The sequence below is a fragment of the Mesoplodon densirostris genome, chromosome 11 (genome assembly GCF_025265405.1).
Source record: "Mesoplodon densirostris isolate mMesDen1 chromosome 11, mMesDen1 primary haplotype, whole genome shotgun sequence".
Taxonomy (NCBI): Eukaryota; Metazoa; Chordata; class Mammalia; order Artiodactyla; family Ziphiidae; genus Mesoplodon; species Mesoplodon densirostris.
The window spans coordinates 91,386,621-91,398,254 of NC_082671.1; the positions used below are offsets into that span (position 1 = coordinate 91,386,621).

The window sequence follows — 11,634 nt, forward strand, 5'->3', positions numbered from 1 at the left end:
CAGGTAATCAGAGAGAGAGGTCGGATGAAATGTGTGACTTGTGTGTCAGGGTTCAAGACTTAACTCACATGACAATTCAGTTGTGCAGAGAAACAGCTCCTTTATTTTGTCTATTGCCTGTCCCCTTCCTGAGCTCCCACATGCTGGTTTGTGGGAAAACTTAATTAAATTTCCAGTATGTTTTAAAATTAGTTCAATCTGACAATTTAAATAACCCCTTTAGGTTATTCTCAGTCTCTCACATGAAGAAAAATATTGAGTCTTGGAGAGTTTCTGTTTCCTCCTGCCCCGTTTCTAACAGTGAGTTGGTGTGAGTGGAAAGGTGAGTATTGCTCAAACTTGTGTAGCCCCGAGGCAAAGGAGAAGATTTGGGTTTCTTTAAGGTGTGATGTCTTCTGAGCTCCAAGGTCATGGCCATTGATTACTCCCAGCTTTCAGAGCTGAGATCTGCAGTATATGAAGCTGTGGGCTGTTCTCTTGGCTCAGGAAATGCTACCAGTGTGGACTTTGGCCGCTTTGTGTCAGCCACCAAGTCTCTAGCAGTTCCTCCATCTGGCCTTCTGTTCTTGGGGTCCTCTTCAGCTGTAGAGTCCTTATGCTTTTCTGTGGTGGGCTCCATTGTTGGCCTGTTGGATGTCACTTTGAATCCAAGCAATGGGGAAATGCAGGTGGCTTGGGAACGCGAAATATCGAGGCTTCTTTACCTAACCACACTGCTAAGGTTTCTTTGAGTGGCTGTGCCTTAGATTGGATACTATACTAAGTGGTCCCGTTTCAGATTCTAAATTGGGGGTAGTAGATCTCATTGGTACTGCATGTGTGCATATTACCTCCTTTCATGGTGGAAACCAAGATGGAAAAAATTTGAAGGCATGTATTTACTTGTCTTTTTTCTTCTCTCTCTTTTTCACCATCTTATGTCCATAAAAGGACAGACTTTCTTCCACTTCCTTTAAGACACATCCTCTGTCTGCCATAGTGATGGCTTAGCTGTGAGAGGATAGGCATCCTTTCCACACCATGGTAGAACTCTATAATCTATGTTCTTGGTACCCTAAAGGAAGTATTAAAGTGATCTGGAAAATCTTCTCTCTATGCAATGATATGTCTGGCAAGGCTGTTGTCTTGGCACGTTACCCTATTTTGCATGTCAGAAGCTGCTTATAACTTTACGACACCTTGAATTTGCTCTGCAAAAAATACCAGTGTTTACCTTGCACGAAATGTATCACAGGCAGCTGTGACCCCATTTTGAGGATTTTGGGGAGTCTTGGAGGCTGAGCTAAGACCTATTGGTTCTGTTCTTATTTTTCTGCAGCCCCTTGCTTCAGCAATATTCTTGATATTTTGCTAATTAAAATGGAAGCTAAGTGCTCGCTTTGGCAGCACATATACTAAAATTGGAACGATACAGAGAAGATTAGCCTGGCCCCTGCGCAAGGATGACTCGCAAATTTGTGAAGCGTTCCATATTTTTACTGTCAAACAGAGTGAAGTAAGTCAGAAAGAGAAAAATAAATACCGTATGCTAACACATATATATATGGAATCTAAAAAAAAAAAAAGATTCTGAAGAACCTAGGGGCAGGACAGGAATAAAGACGCAGACGTAGAGAATGGACTTGAGGATACGGGGAGGGGGAAGGGTAAGCTGGGACGAAGTGAGAGAGTGGCATGGACATATATACACTACCACATGTAAAATAGATAGCTAGTGGGAAGCATAGCACAGGGAGATCAGCTCAGTGCTTTGTGACCACCTAGAGGGATGGGATAGGGAGGGTGGGAGGGAGGCTCAAGAGGGAGGAGGTATGAGGATATATGTATACGTATAGCTGATCCACTTTGTTATAAAGCAGAAACTAACACACAATTGTAAAGCAATTATGCTCCAATAAAGATGTTAAAAAAAAACAAAAATGGAAGCTAAATGTATTCTTATAATGTATGTATTCTCTTTCTGCCAAAATACAGCCTGCTGAGATGTTCACCATCTATTTCACCTCCAAACCCATCAATCAGTTTCTATTACCTTATCCTTCTTTATCTTTAGAGCAGTTAGTCTTAGTGAAATTATATATTTTTATTTGCTTGCCTGCTTATTTTCTGTCTCTCTCACTACAATATACACTTGAAGAGAGGAAGGCTTTATCTGTTCTGTTCACTATGGTATTTCAATGCCTAGAACAGGATGTACTCATATTAGGGACTCAATAAAATATATGTTGAATAAACAAATTTATAAATAAATGGATGAATGAATAAATCTATATCCAGATTCTACAGTCAGTTGACTTTCTTTTCCTTCTAGGTTCAAGGTCTCTGCATAGGCTCATTAACAATGGCTGATTGTCAATGACATTACTATAGATGACTAAGCAATCATATTCATTGAGGTTAATTCTGAGTTGTGTTTTTATTTCAAAATGTTTTTGGCCTGAACATTTCGTCGGTTCGTGGAGAGCCTGTTTTTTGGAATTGGAGATGTAGTATCCTGACTGTGGAATCCATGGAAGGTAAATTCATGCAACATTCAACAAATGCTATAAACTCTTAATAGCACCCTATTCATTTGTTCATCATTATATTTTGGTACCCAACCCCACTACTTGACACATAGTAAGCATTCATTAATGTTTGTTGAATTGGTTCAGTATGAAATGTGAGTTCAAAACTTCCAATTGTGCTTTAAGTGTTTGCATAAATTACCCTGAAGTCACTAAACCTCAGATAAAACTATACTGTTCATGGTATGTTTACTCTAAAAAACAAAGATTATAAATCCTAGTCTGCTTTATTTTGTCTTAATTTAAGTCCTGAGACACTTCACAGCCAGCTAGAAGAAGGCATTGTCAGTAAGTGCTTTACCATTGACACTTCAGTTCCAACAGTTCCACTGTGCTTTGTTCCAACACACTAGCTGACCTTAAAGCAGCAGAACAGAACTGTTCACAGATTAATCAAGAAGCCCTTGTTATGGAGGTTGAGGATTTGCACAATCGTTGTTGACTGCTTGGGATGACTGATTACTTAGATCTCCTACGCTTGAAGGGGCTGACCACAAGAATTGTCCAGATATCCAGGAAAAAGCTGTTCCAAGCCTGTTTCTACAACGAACACATGAGCCCGCTGCTTTCTCGTGATCATGGTTGTGAGTCATCTCAGCTGTGTCCCCAAGCCGTTTGGATCTCTTGGAAAGGCCTCACCTGTGTTTAGTGTTTTGGGAACTGAGATCTGGCCAAATCACAATGGCCACAGGACTACTGGCATATTCAGGCTGTTCTCCAGCTGTTCAGTGAAACGATTAAATTGAGTTATCCTAACTCACTTTTATGATGCCAGTCGTGCAGTTTGGGGAACACAGATTTAGACATAGAGTCAGATGGTGGTGTTACTGTCTGCTGATGTTTTGCTGGCATAAAAGTTACACTGATTTTCCATCAACATAGTGTATAGTTCATACGTGGTAGGCCACTTAAAGCAAAGAGGGGCTGATGGAGAAAAGTCACTCTATTCAATTAAAAAATATGTATTAAGCACTTATTGGGTATTAGCCACTGCACTTAGTAGGCCCTGGGAGAGATACAAAGGAGAGCAAGAAACGATTCTTAGCCTCATGAATATATCGAATGTTAGATATATTTATGCTTGCAGATAGATAGAGCATATTTTGACATAGAAGACAATTTAGTATTTTTTGTCTGCATGTGGTATAGGATAATCGATGTACTTGCCTTAGACTGCAGCGTTAAGAAAGGTTAATGATTGATGACTTTTTCTTGTCTTTTGGAACATATAGTATCTCCTAACACTTCTTTTGCTCAAGTACCAGAAACATTAAATATAGAACTGAAAATTGCATAATAGAAAGGGGTGGGTTTTATTGAAACAAACCAAAAACAAAAAATAATTTAAACAATCAAAACATATGAGTTATTGAACTGGAAGTTTACGTATTTTTTAAACATTCTTTGACATCCATTTTCTTGGGATCTTTCCCCCCCTTTTTTTCTTAATCCTGAAAGTACTCAGAAGAAAATCCTATTTGTCTAGATTTATTTTATTCTTTGCTGAAGGCTGCACGGTTTGCAGAGCTCCTTTCAGTTACCAATGTAATAAGGGTGATATTTTTAACTTCAAACCCTTGACGATTATTTTTATTTCTCAGGAAAATCCTTTTTTCACCCTTCTATCCTGCTCACCAGCGGAGAGAAAACAGCACCTTATAAGTCTTTCTTTCCTCCTATGGCGTGTTTCATAATGCCAGGGCTCTTCACTTCAGCTCAGCTTCCAAATTTAATTCATTGGTTAGGCCTATTTTTACCTTGAGACATGAAATCTGAATGTGTTGCTAAACTATCAGAGAAAGTGCTTTTCTTTGTGCCTTCCATCTAAGGCAATGTGTGCTTTCCTAATGGTATTATTTATAGCTGTGGGCTGTGAAAACGGAGCACAGACAGGCTGCTTAGATCCCCTGTCACACTTTTTTTTTGGTTAGAGTAGTTAGTCATTAGTACTGAATTGTTTGGTCACGAGCAGGGAGAGAGTGAAAATGTAAAATTAAATATACTTCATTTTCATGGTTCTGGTGTGAAATCTGTGGGGGAAATCCCTGAGTGGGGTAACCTGACCAAAGGGTTGCAGGTATTTGCTGTTACTCAGCATCTCCTGCCTCATCCCTTCTGCCCTGGAAGTCTGTGTTTGTGAATTTACTAGTCAGGATAGGCTAGTTTATATTGCATTAACAAATAAGTCCCCTACCCCCCCAACCTCAGTGATTTATACGCTGATTTATTGTATCTTCTATACCATGTCCTTTCCATATTGGCTGTTGCTCCACTTCCTGTCATCTGATGGAGCAGCCTCTACCTGGAATACTTGGTTGTTGTAGCAGAGGAAAAAGAAACACGGCAAACCACTTGCCAGCTCTGAAAGCCTCTGTGTGACCCACATTATTTCTGTTTACATTTCATTGGCTAAAGCAAGTCACATGATCACTTCTGAGTCCATCAGAGCAGTGATATATAATCCTTCTTCAGGGAGGGACACTGTAGAGAGGGGCCCCAGAATATTTGTTGAACAAACTACCACAGCGGGCGTTCACTGACTTTCATTTGACAATAGTCAACAGAAAGTAAGAACTTTCCAGACAAGGACTGAACCTTGTGACTGAGCTTGGCAAAGAGCTAGTATCCTTTTTTATTTTTTTAATTTTTTCTGGGGAGCTAGAAATAAGGTAGAAGTCCTCATTGCTTAGAACTCTAGGCCACTAGATTTGAAGGCCACTTTCTAATGTATTTACATACTTGTTATATGTTATATCCATATTCATTATGCTTATTGTTTGATCTACTCAGTTAAAAAATAACTTCATGATGTTTGGTGCTTTATGACTATCATTTTGTCCTTCCTATGTGTCCAGGTTCATCTCTCACCACACTCCTGCCTCAGACTCTAGGCTCTGGCTGCAACTAACTATTTGCTATTCTAGAACTTTCCTTAGAATGCCATTTAGTCTTGCCTTGTCTGGCCAACTCCTCTCATCCTTTAGGGCTTAAAGTCAATATCACATTTCCTAGTCTTGGTCAAGTGCCTCTATGCTCTAACAGAAGGCTGCCAATATTTATCATTACCATAACATTTATCCCATGGAAGTATGTTATTATTTGTTTATCAATTTTTTCTCATTATATTTAATTCATCATTGCCCTGGGAGGCCCACAACTGTAGCCTCAATTCCCATCACTCTCCTCCATTGACCCTGATGCTCCAGCCACACTAGCCCTCTTTCTTTTCTATGAATCAGCCCAATTTGACCACACCTTAGTGCCTTCTCACTATCCATTCCTGCTGCCTGTTCTCTCTTGTCTTCAGAACACTGGTCCTTTTCTGTCATTCTGGTTTCAGCTTAAATATCACTTCCTTAGAGATGCCTTTTTTCCGAGTACTTAATCTAAAGTAGTCACCCAGACTCTGGCTATCATATCACACTATCTTTGCATACTCCATATCATTATCCAGTACTTTTTCTTATTCATTCATTTGTTTCTCATCTGCCTCCTTCCATTAGCATATACTCCAAGAGAGCAGAAAACTTTAAGTTCTGTTTATTTTTGTGTTACTGAGGACAGTGTTGGTTATTAATACTGTTAGGTAGTCAATAAATAGTTGTTGACTTTTTAATGAATTAATGACCTTATAGTAGTTCTTCAAAATCAAGGTTAAAGCTTTCATTGTTGTTAAGCACTCAATACATATTTATTTATTACTAAAGAAATTAGTGAAATTCTAGAGGTTCTTCAAAATCCACATGAAATCTCATCTTCCATTGATAATTTCCATCCACACTGCCAATCTTTCACAGCACTTCTTAGTATTTTTTAATCTAGTCATAATATCTTCTCATTTTATTTTTACTGGTTTATGTTATGCCCCTGATGATGACAGTATATTTTACTTTAGTTCCCCCTTTGACTCTTAGCAAAAAATGTGTAAATTATATTTTGGGATAGATTTTATCTTATTAGTGGATTGTATAAGAAGACTTTGTTAGGCAAGTCTTATTGTCATAGATTACTCATATCAGAAATGAATTTACCAAGAATCAAAGACTCCTACAAAGATCTTGAATCACTCAGATCAAATTTTCATGACCGGGCCTCCCTGGTGGCGCAGTGGTTAAGAGTCCGCCTACCGATGCAGGGGATACGGGTTCGTGCCCCGGTCTGGGAGGATCCCATATGCCGCAGAGTGGCTGGGCCCGTGAGCCATGGCCGCTGGGCCTGCGCATCCGGAGCCTGTGCTCCGCAACGGGAGAGGCCACAACAGTGAGAGGCCCGCATACCGCAAAAAAAAAAAAAAAAAAAAAAAAAAAAAAAAAATTTTTCATGACCTTCTATGACTAAAGCCTGGAGAATTAATTTCCATGACTCTATGGAAATTGCCTGAGATGGACTATTAAGAAGATGCCACATGATTTGGTAATCACTGAAGAAACTTTTCCATAATTGGATTCATGTATAATTTCTTACTCTTTCAAATGAAACATGCAGCAGATTTTGATCTTAATCCATTTCCACTTCACTAACAAGGTATATGGCCTCAGACAAGTTAGTGACTTCTCTGTGTCTTGGTTTCTTCATCTCTAGGTAGGAGATAATAGTATTGACCTCTCAGAGTTGAGAGGATTCAATATACTAATACACATAAGCGCTTAAAACATTGTCAGGAAAGAAGAAGGTGCTACATCATTGTTAGCTATCATCATTATTATTTTTAATAATGTAAGCTAAAATCAATGGTGAACTTCTAAGAGATGTTTAAAATTAAATTTTTAACTAGAAAACAAAGACAATACAATAAACCTTGAAGAGTAATCATTTGGTTCAACTTACAAAGCTCTGCCAAAGATGTGGCATCTTTACACTTGCAAGCCTACCTGTAAAATTTACCTTCAGAGATTCTAGAATACAGCTTATAGTCTAAGCCAGTGGGATTCAAACTGGGTTCTATGGGGCTCCTTCTAAGGTCACTGTGGAGTGTTTGGATTGGGGAGGAGCAAAGAACCTAAGTGTGTGAGATTTACCACTCCTCCAACCCTGTTCCTTTCCTTGCCTGTTCTAGCTCCAGAATAGAAAAGTTTCCTGATTTAAAAAGTTAGGCTTCTGCATAAGATTTTTGGAGTGCGTACCTTCAAAAAATGTGTGAGAGGTTTGAACACTATTGGTCTAAGTTATAATTTGGGGGCAGTAAAGCTAATTGCATGGGAGCTGGGGATGAAAAGGGGCAGAAATGAAGACCTCTCTTGGCTCTAAGAGTGGCCCTGGGAAGTAAATACATCAGTTGGGGCATGCCACCCTTGTTCTCTCTACCTCGTTGTGCTTTTCCTCCTTCCTCCTTCATTCACTTCCATGTCCTTGACACTTAGTTGCAGACCAAGACCCAGCATTTGATTTATTCATTACCTTGATCTTAGCCTTATCTTTGATACCATGGAGATCATTATATTTGATACTGAGAGATGGGATTTTGGATATCCAGCAGAACCTCTGTGTACCCCAAACAGGCTGATGTCCAAATACCCAGTCCTGTTGATGAACAACCTTAGGCTAACTGTTCAGCATGTAGAACAAATAAAATATTAATAAAATGTTACATACTTTAACTGGTTGCTATATGGTCATGTAAAAAGATCCTTCATTGATGTGGTGAATTCATCCTTTCTCCGATGCAGATCAATATGTAGGGAGATTGAAAGTAAGAAATACAGAAATGTTCTGGAGGAGTTTTTCAGGAATTTATCTTGTCAAGGGAAAGCATTGGCATGATTAAGCTTGAAGAGATAGCATTATTATATTTTAGTAATATCCTATCCCACCATTTTGATCCCACAGCTTTGATTATTCCTATGTGTTGACCTGTCTCTTTCTTTGCATGTTTCTTTTTGTCTCCCTTTATTCTCTCTTGCCTTTCCCATTCACCTATTCTCTCTCTTCCATTCACCCATCTTCTTTCTCTTCCCTGACCTCTTTCCCTTTCCTTTTCTTTATTAAGTTGCTTATAATTTTCATATGGGTTAATAGAGGAATAATGATATTTGCATTAAATATTACTGGTACAAATAATCTCCATAGAATAAAACTGACACATCTGAAATTGCACATGGTAAAATTTGTTATTGACTGAAAATTAATGGAAGAATAAGATCTTCTTAACAATATTTAGATCTGCAAATTCTCACCCAGGAATATTGAACTCGGTAGATATAATGGCTACAAGAGAAAACCCACAAAGATTGAAAGAAATCAATAAAAATTGATATGTCAAAAACCTCATTGATGAATAAAATTATGATTTTATAAGTATTATAATTTATAATTTAGATGGAAAACCACTAATGTCAAAGAAATAATCTCAGTTAAATAAAGAAGAAAATTGAAAAAATATTGAAAAATAGTTACTGTACTATTTTGATCAAGGAATAATTTGGCTTAGTGGTATTTGCTCTGGGACCTAATTTCTTGATGAAAATTTTAGCAATATTGGCCTAATCTGATCAAAATGTTTGTACTATACACATCCTCAGGGTCAAAATTTCTTCAGAGACAAAAACAGCTGCGTCAAAATGGTGGGGTTGAAACATCCTATAAATATTATTTTGTAATCTGATTTTTATTTAACAATTTATTGTGTAGAATTTTCCATGTCATTGGATATTTGTCTACAATATTTCAATGGCTGCATATTCCAGTTTTTGAAAATATAATAGTTTATTTAATTGGTTTTCTATTTTGTATATTTAGATTGTTTTAAACTTTTTGCTCTAACAACTCCGTGAACAATACCTTTATGGATTGGTGGCACACTTTTCATAAGGGGAACATTTCTTGAATCTTTCTATTTCTCTATGGGTTTCAGAAATAGATATTGTCTGAAAAACTACTGTGAAGGAAAAAAGACTCTGTATGTCTTTGTTTTTTACTTCAAGTTCTGGTTATCTGGCATTGACTAGTTATTAAGAGCCTTTTGGATTAAATTAGAACTTTTAAACTTCCAGGGTTGCCTGAAACTGTGACAAAACATGAGACAGCATCTGATCTTTGCTTTTCAAAGAAGTAAACCTGAAATATCTCAACCCCAACAGCTCAAAAACAGCATGACAGGATTGAAATGTCATATGGGAGCTGCTAGGATTTGATCGGTTGGAATTTATTTGTCTTGTGCTTAGTCCAGTGCTATTTATAGTCAAAGGTAAATATAATTTTAGGCCTCTTTTTGAAACCACAAGCAGAACCAAATGTAGTTTCTGTAAGAGGCTACAAGAAATGGATTGGGGATAAACTAATTTCATACTCATTGCTTAGCATAGTAAATACAATTCATTAATAATCATTGAATGAATGAATAAATAAGTTAGTGAAAATGAATTTTTTTAATTTTATTTTATTTTTAAAATTTTAATTTATTTATTTTTTGGCTGTGTTGGGTCTTCGTTGCTGTGCGTGGGCTTTCTCCAGTTGCGGCAAGCGGGGGCCACTCTTCGTTTCGGTGAGCGAGCTTCTCATTGCGGTGGCCTATCTTGTTGCACAGCACAGGCTCTAGGTGCACGGGCTTCAGTAGTTGTGGTGCATGGGCTCAGTAGTTGTGGCTTGTGGGCTCTAGAGCTCAGGCTCAGTAGTTGTGGCACATGGGCTTAGTTGCTCTGTGGCATGTGGGATCTTCCTGGACCAGGGCTCGAACCCGTGTCCCCTGAATTGGCAGGTGGATTCTTAACCACTGCGCCACTAGGGAAGTACTGAAAATGAATTTTAATTTCATATTTTGTGACAAGCAAGGTATCTACAAAGTCTATCACCTGGCACCTAGTACTGCAAGTTCAGGTATTCAACATGAATTCTTGCCAGATGAATGCAGAAATACATACATACTTCTGTTGCCTTGGATATCACTGGATATTTAAAAAGTGTCTGAGACCAATGTGATCACATTGTAGCACTGGTTATACTGAGTGGTCAATGGTATGGCCTTGGGCTTATGATGGCTTTATGTGGCTGGTGATGAAGGCTGTGAATGCATGCTGTGAGGAAGTTAGTTTACTCCACAAAAATAACCACAGTGGGTAAATCATCTACAAGGTGCCAGGCACTCTCCCATTTTGTAGATGAAGAAACAGAGGCTGAGAATGTTAAAAACAAAGAGACAAAAAGAGCAAAAACTTTTTCAAGCCTGCACAGGCAAGAGGTTTAGCTGAGAAATCTACCAGCTTCTTTATGGTCCTAAAGCCTGTGAACTCCATTACACCTATTGCCTCTTCTTCAAGTTGATAATCCAACAATGTTTCTTAAAATCACTCATTAGGGCTTCCCTGGTGGCGCAGTGGTTGAGAATCCGCCTGCTGATGCAGGGGACACGTGTTCGTGCCCCGGTCTGGGAAGATCCCATATGCCGCAGAGCAGCTGGGCCCCTGAGCCATGGTCGCTGAGCCTGCGTGTCCGGAGCCTGTGCTCCACAACGGGAAAGGCCACAATCACTTATCATCCCAGTATCCAGAGATAGTAGCTAGTATTTTCTAGAATTTTAAGAATCCTGTCTGTACTATCAAAAAAGATATTTGGGATTATCCTTTCCGTTCTGTATTGTAGTTTCCTTTATTTACTGTTTTCTTTTTCTTTTCACAATGTATTTGAACATTTCCTCATGGAATTAAGTATCCTTCCCCATACACTTCAGTGGCAACTTCCCCCACCAGAACCCCAAATAAATTATAAGGTCTTTGAGGGGAGAGACTTAAAAAAATACATCTATCACAGTGTTTAGGGTAACACTGGACATAAAGCAGATAATAATAATTATTATAGCTATATTATATAGTGTTTATTTTGTGCCAGGCATTGGGCTAATCATAATGTGGATTAATTCACTTAACTTTTATAAAAGATCTGTGAGGCAATACTATTAGTATCCCACTTTCCATACGAGGAAAGTGTCTAGGTCACCTATGGTTAGTGAGTGGCAGAGGCAGGTTCAAACCTGGCCAGTCTGGCTCTGAAATCAATGCTTCTAACCACCATGCTCATCTACCTAAAATAGATCCACAATGAATACTTGTCAACTCTAGGAAATGGAGAGTAGAGG

General features: G+C 38.5%; 1 non-coding gene across 1 annotated transcript; it reads left to right on the forward strand.

Moving 5' to 3' along the window:
* The first annotated feature begins 1,370 nt into the window (after positions 1-1,370).
* LOC132499673 (U6 spliceosomal RNA) lies at positions 1,371-1,477 on the forward strand. Its single transcript, XR_009533903.1, has one exon. It is a non-coding gene; the product is annotated as a U6 spliceosomal RNA (small nuclear RNA).
* The last annotated feature ends 10,157 nt before the right edge of the window (positions 1,478-11,634 follow it).